We start from the raw sequence: 16055 nt of genomic DNA, 5'->3' as shown, positions 1-16055 counted from the left end.
CCAGGAGTCTACGAAATAAGGTAGGGGAACTGGCAGCCTGGGTTGGTACCTGGGACTTCGATGTTGTGGCCATTTCGGAGAAATGGATAGAGCAGGGACAGGAATGGTTGTTGCAGGTTCTGGGGTTTAGGTGTTTTAGTAAGCTCAGAGAAGGAGGCAAAAGAGGGAGAGCAGTGGTGCTGCTAGTCGAGAACAGTATTACGGTGGCGGAGAGGATGCTAGATGGGGACTCTTCTTCCGAGGTAGTATGGGCTGAGGTTAGAAACAGGAAAGGAAAGGTCACACTGTTGGGAGTTTTCTATAGGCCTCCTAATAGTTCTAGGGATGTAGACGAAAGGATGGCGAAGATGATTCTGGATAAGAGCGAAAGTAACAGGGTAGTTATTATGGGAGACTTTAACTTTCCAAATATTGACTGGAAAAGATAATGTTCGAGTACATTAGATGGGTCGTTTTTTGTACAATGTGTGCAGGAGGGTTTCCTGACACAATATGTTGACAGGCCTACAAGAGGCGAGGCCACATTGGATTTGGTTTGGGGTAATGAACCAGGCCAGGTGTTAGATTTGGAGGTAGGGGACAGTGACCACAATTCGGTGACGTTTACGTTAGTGGTGGAAAGGGATAAGTACACCCCGCAGGGCAAGAGTTATAGCTGGGGGAAGGGCAATTATGATGCCATTAGACATGACTTGGGAGGGGTAGGTTGGAGAAGTAGGCTGCAAGTGTTGGGCTCACTGGATATGTGGAGCTTGTTCAAGGAACAGCTACTGCGTGTTCTTGATAAGTACGTACCGGTCAGGCAGGGAGGAAGGCGTTGAGCAAGGGAACCGTGGTTTACCAAAGAAATGGAATCTCTTGTTAAGAGGAAGAAGGAGGCCTATGTGAAGATGAGGTGTGAAGTTTCAGTTGGGGCTCTTGATAGATACAAGATAGCGAGGAAGGATGTAAGGAGAGAACTAAGACGAGCAAGGAGGGGACATGAGAAGTATTTGGCAGGTAGGATCAAGGAAATCCCAAAAGCTTTCTATAGGTATGTCAGGAATAAAAGAATGACTAGGGTAAGAGTAGGGCCAGTCAAGGACAGGGATGGGAAGTTGTGTGTGGAGTCTGAAGAGATAGGCGAGATACTAAATGAATATTTTTCATCAGTATTCACTCAGGAAAAAGATAATGTTGTGGAGGAGAATGCTGAGACCCAGGCTATTAGAATAGATGGCATTGAGGTACGTAGGGAAGAGGTGTTGGCAATTCTGGACAGGCTGAAAATAGATAAGTCCCCGGGGCCTGATGGGATTTATCCTAGGATTCTCTGGGAAGCCAGGGAAGAGATTGCTGAGCCTTTGGCTTTGATTTTTATGTCATCATTGGCTTCAGGAATAGTGCCAGAGGACTGGAGGATAGCAAATGTGGTCCCTTGGTTCAAGAAGGGGAGTAGAGACAACCCCAGCAACTATAGACACCGAGAGCCTCACGTCTGTTGTGGGTAAAGTCTTGGAGGGGATTATAAGAGACAAGATTTATAATCATCTAGAGAGGAATAATATGATTAGGGATAGTCAGCATGGCTTTGTGAAGGGTAGGTCATGCCTCACAAACCTTATCGAGTTCTTTGAGAAGGTGACTGAACAGGTAGACGAGGGTAGAGCAGTTGATGTGGTGTATATGGATTTCAGTAAAGCGTTTGATAAGTTTCCCCACGGTAGGCTATTGCAGAAAATACGGAGGCTGGGGATTGAGGGTGATTTAGAGATGTGGATCAGAAATTGGCTAGCTGAAAGAAGACAGAGGGTGGTGGTTGATGGGAAATGTTCAGAATGGAGTTCAGTTACAAGTGGAGTACCACAAGGATCTGTTCTGGGGCAGTTGCTGTTTGTCATTTTTATAAATGACCTAGAGGAGGGCGCAGAAGGGTGGGTGAGTAAATTAGCAGACGACACTAAAGTCGGTGGTGTTATCGATAGTGTGGAACGATGTAGCAGGTTACAGAGGGACATAGATAAGCTGCAGAGCTGGGCTGAGAGGTGGCAAATGGAGTTTAATGTAGAGAAGTGTGAGGTGATTCACTTTGGAAGGAATAACAGGAATGCGGAATATTTGGCTAATGGTAAAATTCTTGGAAGTGTGGATGAGCAGAGGGATCTAGGTGTCCATGTACATAGATCCCTGAAAGTTGCCACCCAGGTTGATAGGGTTGTGAAGAAGGCCTATGGAGTGTTGGCCTTTATTGGTAGAGGGATTGAGTTCCGGAGTCAGGAGGTCATGTTGCAGCTGTACAAAACTCTGGTACGGCCGCATTTGGAGTATTGCGTACATTTCTGGTCACCTCATTATAGGAAGGACGTGGAGGCTTTGGAACGGGTGCAGAGGAGATTTACCAGGATGTTGCCTGGTATGGAGGGAAAATCTTATGAGGAAAGGCTGATGGACTTGAGGTTGTTTTCGTTAGAGAGAAGAAGGTTAAGAGGAGACTTAATAGAGGCATACAAAATGATCAGAGGGTTAGATAGGGTGGACAGTGAGAGCCTTCTCCCACGGATGGAAATGGGTAGCACGAGGGGACATAGCCTTAAACTGAGGGGTAATAGATATAGGACAGAGGTCAGAGGTAGGTTCTTTACGCAAAGAATGGTGAGGCCGTGGAATGCCCTACCTGCAACAGTAGTGAACTCGCCAACATTGAGGGCATTTAAAAGGTTATTGGATAAGCAGATGGATGATAATGGTACAGTGTAGGTTAGATGACTTTTGTTTTTTGACTTCCAGTGTCGGTGCAACATCGTGGGCCGAAGGGCCTGTACTGCGCTGTATCGTTCTATGTTTTATGATACTCACTGTGGGAGGGGCTCAGATACACACTGGGGGAGGGGCTCTGATACTCACTGGGGGAGGGGCTCTGATACCTGATACTCACTGGAAGAGGGACTCTGATAAATACTGGGGGAGGGGCTCTGATACTCACTGGGGAGGGGCTGATACTCACTGGGGAGGGGCTCTGATAATCACTGGGGAGGGGCTCTGATACTCACGGGGGGAGGGGCTCTGATACTCACTGGGGTGGGGCTCTGATACTCACTGGGGGAGGGGCTCTGATACTTCCTGGGGGGGGACTCTGATACTCACTGGGGGTGGGTCTCTGATACCCAGTGGGGGAGGGGCTCTGACACTCACTGGGGAGGGGCTCTGATTCTCACTGGGGGAGGAGTTCTGATTCTCACTGGGGGAGAGGCTCTGATACTCACTGGGGGAGGGGCTCTGACACTCACTGGGGGAGGAGCTCTGATACTCACTGGGGAGGGACTCTGATACTCACTGGGGGAGGGGCTCTGATCCTTACTGAAGGAGAGTCTGAAACTCACTGGGGGAGGGGCTCTGATACTCACTGGGGGAGGGGCTCTGATAAACACTGGGGGGGAGGGGCTCTGATACTCACTGGGATAGGGGCTCTGATACTCACTGGGGGAGGGGCTCTGATACTCACTGGGGGAGGGGCTCTGATACTCACTGGGGGAGGGCCTCTGATACCCACTGGGGAGAGGCTCTGATACTCACTGGGGGTGGGCTTCCTATACCCAGTGGGGGAGGGGCTCTGACACTCACTGGGGAGAGGCTCTGATTCTCACTGGGGAGGGGCTGATACTCACTGTGGGAGGGGCTCTGATTCTCACTGGGGAGGGGCTCTGATACTCACTGGGGGAGTGGCTCTTATAAATACTGGGGGAGGGGTTCTGGTACTCGATGGGGGAGGGGCTCTGATACTCACTGTGGTAGGGGCTCTGATAATCACTGGGGGAGGGGCTCTGATACTCACTGGGGAGGGGCTCTGATACTCACTGGGGAGGGGCTCTGATACTCACTGGGGAGGGGCTCTGATACTCACTGTGGTAGGGGCTCTGATAATCACTGGGGGAGGGGCTCTGATACTCACTGGGGAGGGGCTCTGATACTCACTGGGGAGGGGCTCTGATACTCACCGGGGAGGGGCTCTGATACTCACTGGGGAGGGGCCCTGATACTCACTGGGGGTGGGGCTCTTATAAATACTGGGGGAGGGGTTCTGGTACTCGCTGGGGGAGGGGCTCTGATACTCACTGTGGTAGGGGCTCTGATAATCAGTGGGGGAGGGGCTCTAATACTCTCTGGGGGAGAGGCTCTGATACTCACTCGTGGAGGGGCTGTGATGCTCACTGGGGGAGGAGCTCTGAAACTCACTGGGGGATGGTCTCTGATACACACTGGGGGAGGGGCTCTGATACTCACTGGGGGAGGGGCTCTGATTCACACTGGGGAGGAGCTCTGATACTCACTGTGGACGGGCTCTGATAGTCACTGGGGGATGGACTCTGATACTCACTGGGGGATGGAGTCTAATACTCACTGGGGGAAGGTCTGAGACTCACTGGGGGAGGGACTCTGATACTCACTGGGGGAGGGGCTCTGATACTCACTGGGGGAGGGGCTCAGATACTCACTTGGGGACTGGCTCTGATACTCACTGGGAGGGGCTCTGATACTGGGGGAGGGGCTCTTAAACTCACTGGGGGGCGGGGCTCTGATACTCGCTGGGGGAGGGGCTCTGATACCTGATACTCACTGGGGGAGGGACTCTGATAAATACTGGGGAGGGGCTCTGATACTCACTGGGGGAGGGGCTGATACTCACTGGTGAGGGGTTCTGATACTCACTGGGGGAGGGGCTCTGATACTCACTGGGGGAGGGGCTCTGATACTCACTGGGGGAGGGGCTCTGATACTCACTGGGGAGGGTCTCTGATACTCACTGGGGGAGGGTCTCTGATACTCACTGGGGGAGTGGCTCTGGTACTCACTGGGGGAGGGGCTCTGATACTCACTGGGGGAGGGGCTCTGATACTCACAGGTGGAGATGCTCCGATATCCACTGGGGTAGGGACTCTGATACTCACTGGGGGTTGGTCTCTGATACCCAGTGGGGGAGGTTCTCTGACACTCACTGGGGAGGGGCTGATACTCACTGTGGGAGGGGCTCCATTACTCACTGGGGAGGGGCTCTGATACTCACTGGGGGAGGGACTCATATAAATACTGGGGAAGGGGCTCTGGTACTCACTGGGGGAGGGGCTCTGATACTCACTGGGGGAGGGGCTCTGATACTCACTGGGGCGGGGCTCTGATTCTCACTGGGGCAGGGGCTCTGATACTCACTGGAGGAGGGACTCCGATACTCACTGGGGGAGGGGCACTGATAAACACTGGGGGAGGGGCTGATACTCACTGGGGGAGGGGTTCTGATACAAAGTGGGGGAGGGGCTCCGATACTCACTGGGGGAGGGGCTCTGTTACTCATTGGGGGTTGGGCTCTATACTCACGTGGGGAGGGGCTCTGATACTCACTGGGGGAAGGGCTCTGATACTCACTGGGGGAGGGGCTCTTTTACTCACTGGGGGAGGGATTCTATACACACTGGGGGAGGGGCTCTGATACTCACTGGGGGAGGGGCTCTGTTACTCACTGGGGGAGGGGCACTGGTACTCACTGGGGGAGGTGCTCTGATACTCACTGGGGAGGGGCTTATTTACTCACTGGGGGAGGGGCTCTAAAAACACTGGGGGAGTGGCTCTGATACTCACTGGAGAGGGGCTCTGATACTCACAGGGGAAATGCTCCGATATCCACTGGGGGAGGGACTCTGATACTCACTGAGGGAGGGGCTCTGATACTCACTGGGGGAGGGTCTCTGACACTCGCTGGGGAGGGGTTCTGATTCTCACTGGGGGAGGGGCTGATACTCACTGTGGGAGGCGCTCTGATACTCACTGGGGAGGGGCTCTGATACTTACTGGGGGAGGGGCTCTTATAAATTCTTGGGGAGGGGCTCTGGTACTCGCTGTGGGAGGGGCTCTGAAACTCACTGCGGGAGGGGCTCTGATACTCACTGCGCGAGGGGCTCTGATTCTCACTGGGGGAGGGTCTCTAATACCCACTGGGAGAGGGGTGCTGATACTCACTGGGGGAGGGGCTCTGATACCCAGTGGGGGAGGGGGTCTGATACTCACTGGGGGAGGGGCTCTGATACTCATTGGGGAAGGGGCTCTTATAAATGCTGGGGGAGGGTCTCTGGTACTCACTGGGGGAGCGGCTCTGATACTCACGGGGGGGACTCTGATACTGGGGGAGGGGCCCTGAAACTCACTGGGGGAGGGGCTCTGATTCTCACTGTGGGAGGGGCTCTGGCACTCACTGGGGGAGGGGCTCTGATACTCACTAGGGAAGGGTCTCCGATACTCACTGGGGGAGGGGCTGATACTCACTGTGGGAGGGGCTCTGATACTCACTGGGGTGGGGCTCTGATACTCACTGGGGTACGGGCTGTTATAAATACTTGGGGAGGGGCACTGATACTCACTGGGGGAGGGACTCCGATACTCACTGGGGGAGGGGCACTGATAAACCCTGGGAGAGGGGCTGATACTCACTGGGGGAGGTGCTCTGATACTCACTGGGGGAGGGGCTCTGATACTCACTGGGGGAAGGGCTCTGATACTCACTGGGGGAGGGGCTCTGATACTCACTGGGGGAAGGGCTCTGATACTCACTGGGGGAGGGGCTTATTTACTCACTGGGGGAGGGGCTCTAAAAACACTGGGGGAGTGGCTCTGATACTCACTGGGGGAGGGGTTCTGTTACTCACTGGGGGAGGGGCTCTGATACTCACTGGGGGTGGGGTTCGGTCACTCACTGGGGGAGGAGCTCTGGTACTCACTGGGGGAGGTGCTCTGATACTCACTGGGGGAGGGGCTCTGCTACACACTGGGGGAGGGGCTCTGATACTCACTGGGGGAGGGCTCTGATACGCACTGGGGGAGGGGCTCTGATACTCACTGGGGAGGGGCTCTGGTACTCACAGGGTGAGATACTCTGATATCTACTGGGGGAGGGGCTCTGATACTCACTGAGGGAGGGTCTCTGATACTCACTGGGGTTGGGTCTCTGACACTCGCTGGGGAGGGGCTCTGATTCTCACTGGGGGAGGGGCTGATACTCACTGTGGGAGGGACTCTGATACTCACTGGGGAGGGGCTCTTATAAATTCTTGGGGAGGGGCTCTGGCACTCTCTGTGGGAGGGGCTTTGAAACTCACTGGGGAGGGGATCTGATTCTCACTGGGGCAGGGGCTCTGATACTCACTGGGGGAGGGACTCCGATACTCACTGGGGGAGGGGCACTCATACTCACTGGGGGAGGGGCTCTGATACTCACTGGGGGAGGGACTCCGATACTCACTGGGGGAGGGGCTCTGATACTCACTGGGGGAGGGGCTCTGATACACACTGGGGGAGAGGCTCTGATACCCACTGGGGGAGGGGCTGTGATTCTCACTAGGGAAGGGTCTCCGAATCTCACTGGGGGAGGGGCTCCGATACTCACTGTGGGAGGGGCTCTGATACCCACTGGGGGAGGGGCTGTGATACTCACTGGGGAGGGGCACTGATACTCACTGGGGGAGGGACTCTGATACACACTGGGGGAGGGGCTGTGATTCTCACTAGGGAAGGGTCTCCGAATCTCACTGGGGGAGGGACCCCGATACTCGCTGGGGGAGGGACTCCGATACTCGCTGGGGGATGGACTCCGATACTCGCTGGGGGAGGGACTCCGATACTCGCTGGGGGAGGGACTCCGATACTCGCTGGGGGAGGGACTCCGATACTCGCTGGGGGATGGACTCCGATACTCGCTGGGGGAGGGACTCCGATACTCGCTGGGGGAGGGTATAGGAATCTTTAATTTATGGGATCTTACTCTGTCGAACTACGCCAAGTTTGGGGGAAGCTTAGTTGATGAATCAAGTCCTGGCGCAATGCGCCAAGTTGTAAATTTGTAATATTTCTGGACTATGTCAAGTTGTTCGATCCCTTGTATTATTCGACTGTGTATAGTTGAAGGAATTTATATCATCTCTGCTATTCGGTTACCAGTAGCACTTTGCGAATACTGGGACTCAGCAGAAACTTCAGTTCAGCCAAAAAAGAATTGTTTTATTTGTAGTCGCTTGATTACAATTTGAAAGTCATTTAAAAGGCAATTCGTAGACAATTCGAAGCTTTCAGAGAATTACAGACATTATCTTTCTTTGCTTAGGCAGACAGCTCGAAAGTAACTTTTAAAAGGTCAAAGTCTGGCAATTATTATAATTAATAAATTAATCAAATTTGATCACATTGGTAATTAATAATAACTTCATGTAAAATGATTATACAATAAAAGTTGAACATATGGTCTAGTAATAAATGGTGAAATAATTATCAAAATTGATGTCAAGCCTTTGACATCTTCTGGATAATACACAAAAGCTTGTTGAAAGGGTTAATTTTCTTGCAGAGACAAAAAGAGGCGTATAGCTTGGAATGATGCCATTCGCATCTCTAAACTTTTTTTTTGTCACTCAAATGGACTGGGAGTAAAAGTTGGATTGCTGCCAAATTCCCGTTATCAAATGCCTTTGAACGATCTGTTCTTTTGGCTTTTAATCAAAGATTGTTGGTTTTTTTTTAAAACCAGCTTCCACATTGTTTGAAGTTTTAATTTCCAGGCTAATTTTAAACATTTATTTTAAAATATCAAATACAATAACTTATTAAATATATAACTGAACCAATCTTGTGCTGTATCTTGATTTTATGTAGATGAATTTGTCGATTCTGTTAAAGGAAACACAGCTAACAAGATATGTTAATTTCTTTAAATTAATAAAGCAACATTCAGAATAATGACAGTTTTCTTAAGTTGACAGTTCTTGGCAACTTTTTAGCGATACATTGAGGTTTATTTAGCTGCTTTGATGGCAGCCATTCTGTTCTGAGTAAGTTCTCTTCTTCGTTTGGAAATTTTCTGTCCCAAGTAAACATCTTTCTGGGCAATTTGTGCTTTGTGAAAGCTAGCTTTGTGACTGTAGTACTGAGGTGGTTCAAGACCACCCGTAAGTCTTTGTCATGATCATCTTTATTGATGGAGGTTATCAGAACATCATCTTCATATTGGATAATGGTGGAAGGCCGAACAGACAGTTGCCTGAGATGATTCTGTAAAGCCATGTGGTAAACAGTTGGGCTATTATGATACTGTTGTTGATTAACTGTAAAAGCAAACCATGGTTGTAGTTGCTTAGCCAGTGTTGCTGACCAGAAGCCAAACTGGGTGTGTCTTGTTGGTACGTGTTACATGGTTGACCACAAGGTGGAAATGTATTGTCGTGAACATTGTCTACTTAATTATCATCTCTCGAATCCATCCGTTGTTTTTGATAGCATTTTGCCATCCAGTGTCCTACTCTACCACAGAAAAGACATTGTGGTATTTCCTTATGTGATTTTAATGGAGCAAGGGTACATGTTTGCCCTGGCGCTGGTGGTGAAATTGTAGTTACTGCTGATATTCCTGCAGGTGCTGCAACAGCCGCTGCTGGAGCAGCAGGTAACAGGGGCTGGATTTGAGCAATAGGCTGCATTTGAGCAGCTGCAGTGTTAAAAGTTGCCTGATTGTGCAAACCACGATCTATCTGAATGCATCGGTCACTATGTCTCGGTATGTGCCAGCTGTGGCTCAAGCTGGTAAAACCAAATTCAAGGCAGCAGAAACTCCAGGTTTAACACCGGCTATAAAAGCCGTTTTTAATGGACTTAAAGTGCTTGCATCCCATGTGTCACTTTCCTGGTCGAGTGTCATCCCTGAATATTCCATCCAAGTATGTAAAAATCTTTCCTCAAAATCCTGAATATCTTCATTATTCTTTTGAATGCAAGATGTGATCTTAGACCAATTGGTCCTCGGGGGGCGAAATTTTAATAGCCAATTCTTGACTGCTAGCCAACCAGCTTCTAAATTTTGCAAATCGTCTCCAAGGGCAACTTCTACTTCATTTCTAAGGGTTGAACTTACACGAGTACCTAGCATGATAGTCAGAATTTGTACTCCATCAAATGGGTGGAGACTGTAAATGGCTTGTAATCTGTGAATTCCATCCCATGTGGTCATACCACCCTTTTTAGGGTGTGGAAGACCCTTGGACCATTCGTCAATTTTAGAAGGATCAATTTGTTCATGAACCCATTGGTGGTCAAATATGTTTCTAGTGATAGTTTCACCATCTTCTTCTATTTTTTTGCTTCCAACTCTAACCCGTTTGCGTTTTAAAGGGGCTAGTCGAATTACTTTAGTATTTTGTATTGTAGGGACACTATCTTCGTCTGATTCATCCGACAGAGAAAATTATTTATTTTTAACAATTGATCTCGGCTGTGCAATTGCCGATTGTGCCACTAGGTGGGGTGCTTGGGCTGCTTTCTGAGTTTGTTCAATCTTTTGTACAGAAAGCCTGTTAGTCAAAGAATTGCAGTGTTCAGTCACGTTGTTTATATCTCTTTCTAAACCACATCTTTCTTTCATTAACTTGCAATTTTCAAGTTCAATTCGCTCAGTTTTTAATTGCAATTGTCGGTATTTTGACTCCACTTCAAAGACTTGATTTTGGAATTCTGTTATTTGAAAAGATAACTGCTGGAGTTCAGAGGTTTTGTTTTGCAAATCTGTTTTAATTTCATCATAATGCTCAAGTTTGGATTTTGCATCTTGCAATTCTTCAACAACTGCAATTAGTTGCTTTTTAGTGGATCTATACTCATCATCATTTTGCTCAGTAGTTAATTGCAACTGTTGGTATTTTGACTCCACTTTAAAAACTTGGATTTGAAATTGCTGGAGTTCAGAGGTTTTGTTTTGCAAATCTGTTTTAATTTCATCATAATACTCAAGTTTGGATTTTGCAACTTGCAAATCTGTTTTAATTTCATCATAATGCTCAAGTTTGGATTTGCATCTTGCAAATCTTCAAGAACTGCACTTAGTTGGTCTTTAGTGGACTGAAGCTGATGATCACTTTTATTTTTAACAATGATCTCTTGCTGACTGTGTATCTGACCCGTAATTACCAGGGACCATTTTACACGTTCTGCACCGTGTAATCGTGTGCATTTTCCCCATGCTCTCTTGATATTATTGAAGGACCACTGTCCTCTGGGGATATCATACTTTGATTCAATTTTTTTTTAGGTTTCACATAGGTTAAAATGTCTACGAGTGAAAGATCTACAATCCCCCAACATATCTTCAACAGAAACATCTGGTATTCCAGTACCCCCCTTGGATGTAGTGGGGAGTAATTTTCTGTCTGCTAAAGGCTCTGAATCTACACTTTGAATTGGATCAGCCATAACTTTTCTTGATCGCTGACTGCCGTTTTATTTTAGTTACTGCAGTGACTAATCTTCCAGTCACGTCTGATAGTCTGAATGACTGGCACTTGATTTATTTAACACAATCTATAAAAAATGTTCTTTTCAAGGGTCGAAATACGGATTGATGTGGCTTTAAGACTTTTAATGGGTGAAAAAGATATTTCTTACCCTAGTCTAGCCGTGGGTTCTGGCTGTCTTCTGGGCCTCCTCCGATTATCTCCGAAGCTTCCCGAAGGTTCCCGACCTCCTCCGATTATCTTCAAAGCTTTCCGTCATCACCTGGGCCTCCGAAGGTCATTCAGTACTCCCCCCTTCTGCCTGACTACGCCAATTATATGAATGACTTGTAATCAGAAGATTCTAGGTTCGGCTCCTGGCTGGCTCGCCAAAATGAAGGAATGCCGACTACGCCAATTATAGGAATCTTTAATTTATGGGATCTTAACCTGTCGAACTACGCCAAGTTTGGGGGAAGCTTAGTTGATGAATCAAGTCCTGGCGCAATACGACAAGTTGTAAGATTTGTACTATTTGTAGACTATGTCAAGTTGTTCAATTCCTTGTATTATTCGACTGTGTATAGTTGAAGGAATTTATATCATCTCTGCTATTCGGTTATCAGTAGCACTTTGCGAATACTGGAACTCAGCAGAAATTTGCAGTATAAACTTCTCAGGTGCCAAAAAAGAATTGTTTTATTTGTAGTCGCTTGATTACAATTTGAAAGTCATTTAAAAGGCAATTCGTAGACAATTCGAAGCTTTCAGAGAATTACAGACATTATCTTTCTTTGCTGAGGCAGACAGCTCGAAAGTAACTTTTAAAAGGTCAAAGTCTGGCAATGAAACATGAAGAGAGAGAGAAAGCTAATCTTCAGCTAAACTCAAACTCAAAGTCAAAAGTGGACTAACATCACTGACACAGACTGTTAGACTGACAGAACCCCCAAAAGACATAAACTAAAATGGAGACTAGAATCAAAGGCAACACAAAGACATCTCCTCAACACATCCCCCCAAAGACAATACAACAACACACACCCTAAAGACAACACTAAAATGGCGGGCGGAAACTTTTCAGTTATACACTTTCATATCTGTCTTAAGTCATCTCATTACACCCCAATATAATCCTAATTGGTTTGGGTTAGACTCACACATTTGATTTGATGGCAAGCCGTCCATCTTCAATATGCAACATCAGCTTTTTAATTGTTTCATGTCTACATGTTATGGAATGTGATATTTTGCTAATCTTTTAGCTGGCTTGGCTAATGTAACAATTGAGACTTCATATCGAGAATATATATATGATTCAATGCTCTTACAAACTGCATTGGACTCTTGCCACCTAGTTGCCATGGAACTCAGTCCTTGGCCTTGACAATTAGCACAAGCAGTGTCAAATTGTCTTGCAACTGTGCTGCTATAATCTTATAATGGAATTTTATGCTGTTTCATGTATCATATTGAAGTCCTGAATTTATGTGTGCTGAAATTCTCATTTGTAAAAGTGAGTACTAAAACAGCGATCTTTTACCTATACTAGTTGTATTTGAAATACCTGGCTTCTACAGAGGGACTCTGATAATCTCTGGGGGAGGGCTGATACTCACTGGGGGTGGGGCTCTGGTACTCACTGGGGGAGGGGATCTGGTACTCACTTTGGGAGGGGCTCTGATAGTCTCTGGGGGAGGGGCTGATACTCACTGGGGGAGGGACTCTGATACTCACTGGGGAGGGGCTCTGATACTCTCTGGGGAGGGGCTCTGATACTCTCTGGGGGAGGGACTTTGATACTCACTGGGGGAGTGGCTCTGATACTCACTGAGGGAGGGGATCTGATACTCATTGGAGGAGGGCCTCTGATACTTCCAGAAAGCTTTTGACAAGGTGCCACACAAAAGGTTGCTGCATAAACTAAAGATGCATGGCATTGAGGGTAAAGTGGTCGCATGGGTAGAGGATTGGTTAACTAACAGAAAGTAGAGAGTGGGGATAAATGGGTGTTTCTCTGGTTGGCAACCTGTAACTAGTGGGGTCCCTCAAGGATCAGTGTTGGGCCCGCAGTTGTTCACAATTTACATCGACGATTTGGAGTTGGGGACCAAGTGCAATGTGTCAAAGTTTGCAGACGACACTAAGATGAGTGGTAAAGCAAAAAGGGCAGAGGATACCGGAAGTCTGCAGAAGGATTTGGATAGGTTAGGTGAATGGGCTAGGGTCTGGCAGATGGAATTCAATGCTGCCAAGTGTGAGGCTATCCATTTTGGGAGGAATAACAGCAGAATGGATTATTATTTAAACGGTAAGATGTTAAAACATGCTACTGTGCAGAGGGACCTGGGTGTGCTGGTGCACGAGTCGCAAAAAGCTGGTGTGCAGGTGCAACAGGTGATTAAGAAGGCAAATCGAGTTTTGTCTTTCATTGCTAGAGGGATGGAGTTTAAGACTAGGGAGGTTATGCTGCAATTGTATAGGATGTTGGTGAGGCCACACCTGGAGTATTGTGTTCAGTTTTGGTCTCCTCACCTGAGAAAGGACATATTGGCACTGGAGGGAGTGCAGAGGAGATTCACGAGGTTGATCCAGAGTTGAGGGGATTAGATTATGACGAGAGGTTGAGTAGACTGGGACTGTACTCATTGGAGTTTAGAAGAATGCGGGGGGGATCTTAATGAGACACATAAAGTTATGAAGGGAATAGATAGGATAGATGCGGGCAGGTTGTTTCCACTGGTCGGGGAAAGCAGAACTAGGGGGCATAGCCTCAAAATAAGGGGAGGTAGATTTAGGATGGAGTGTAGGAGAAACTTCTTCACCCAAAGGGTTGTGAATCTCTGGAATTCCTTGCCCAGTGAAGCAGTTGAGGCTCCTTCTTTAAACGTTTTTAAGAAAAAGATAGATGCCTTTCTAAAGAATAAAGGGATTCGGGGATATGGTGTATGGGCCGGAGAGTGGAGCTGAGTCCACAAAGATCAGCCATGATCTCATTAAATGGCGGAGCAGGCTCGAGGGGCCAGATGGCCTACTCCTGTTCCTAGTTCTTATGTTCTTATGTTCACTGGGGGAGGAGCTCTCATACTCACTGGGGAGGGGCTCTGATACTCACTGGGGGAGGGGCTCAGATACTCACAGTGGGAGGGACTCCGACACTCACTGGGGCAGGGGCTCTGATACTCACTGGGGGAGGGGGTCTGATACTCACTGGGGGAGGGACTCTGATACTCACTGGGGGAGGGACTCTGATACTCACAGGGGGAGGGGCTCTGATACTCACTGGGGGAGGGGCTCTGACACCCAGAGGGGGCGGTGCTCAGTGACCATGCTGTTCCGTGTGTCTGGATGACGAACTTGCTGTCGAAGGTGAAGACGTTGTGATCCAGGGTGAAGCGGATGAGTCGTAGAATTGCGTCTGGAGATTGGCAGTTGTTGGTGTTGGCCTGAATACGCAGAATCGCTGTGCAGAAACCTATAGCCAAGTTCCGCACACGAGTACAGCCTCAACGGGGACCTTGGATTCATGTTGCATTACATTCACCCCCTACATCTGGCCTGGGCTTGTGAAATCCTACCAACTGTCTTGGCTTGAGACAATTCACACCTCTTTAACCTGTAATTATCCCTCTCTCCAGTCGCACCGTCTGGACCTGTAAAGACTTAATTACCTGCAAAGACTCACATTCAAAGTATCGTCTTGCAGCATTGACATTGTCTATATGTGTGTTTCTGGAACCCACCTCTTCATTCACCTGAGGAAGGAGCAGTGCCCCGAAAGCTAGTGATTCGAAACAAACCTGTTGGACTTTAACTTGGTGTTGTAAGACTTCCTACTGTGCCTTAACCACAATTATTCCTCTTCAGTCCCTAATGGCACCATTAATGGCCCTTTGTCTCACGTCCATGGCACCTTTGTCCCTTAACTCTGACCTATCAGAGACTATTTCCTCGGGTGGATGTAGCTGTTACAAGGGGGCATAACTATAAGGTTCGGGGTGGGAGATATAGGAGGGATGTCTGAGGTAGGTTCTTTACTCAGAGAGTGGTTAGGGTGTGGAATGGACTGCCTGCTGTGATAGTGCAGTCGGACAGTTTAGGATCAAGCGGTTATTGGATAGGCACATGGAGCACACCTGAATGACAGGGAGTGGGATAGCTTGATCTTGGTTTCGGACAATGCTCGGTACAACATCGAGGGCCGAAGGGCCTGTTCTGTGCTGTACTGTTCTATGTTCCATGTTCTATCACTGAATTTCCATTCTGCTCCATTATGCTCTCCGAATATGAAATTAATCACATTTCTACACCTGTTTGGTTCTCAAGGAGGGTCATTCAGACTCAAAACGTTAACTCTGTTTGCCTCCCCGCGGGTGCTGCCAGACCTGCTCAGTTTATTGAGCATTTTCTGTTTTTACAACGGGCGTACATCTCTTTAAGATCTTGAATAAGCTCAATAGGGTCACACTTGCCTTAACCATCCGGCAATGAACTCTGAATCATGATGCTTCAGTAAAGCAGGTGCTTTACTGATCTCATGAAGCGTCATGATCCCGAGTTCATTGCATCCCGGCAGTCCTGCTACCCCTGATCCATTGGTGCCAATACTGTGGAAGACCTGCAGTAGATTGGTGAACCATTATCTTACAAAGATATCTTATAAAGATTGATAGAGGGACAGGTAGTATTGAGGAAGCGCGGTGGGTGAGGGGAGCTGCAGAAGGATTTGGACAGATGAGAAGAGGAATGTGGAAAGGTGTGAGGTTATGCACTTTGGAAGGAGGA

This window comes from Scyliorhinus torazame, chromosome 28 (assembly GCF_047496885.1).
Source record: "Scyliorhinus torazame isolate Kashiwa2021f chromosome 28, sScyTor2.1, whole genome shotgun sequence".
Classification (NCBI taxonomy): Eukaryota; Metazoa; Chordata; class Chondrichthyes; order Carcharhiniformes; family Scyliorhinidae; genus Scyliorhinus; species Scyliorhinus torazame.
This window is presented reverse-complemented; position numbering follows the sequence as displayed.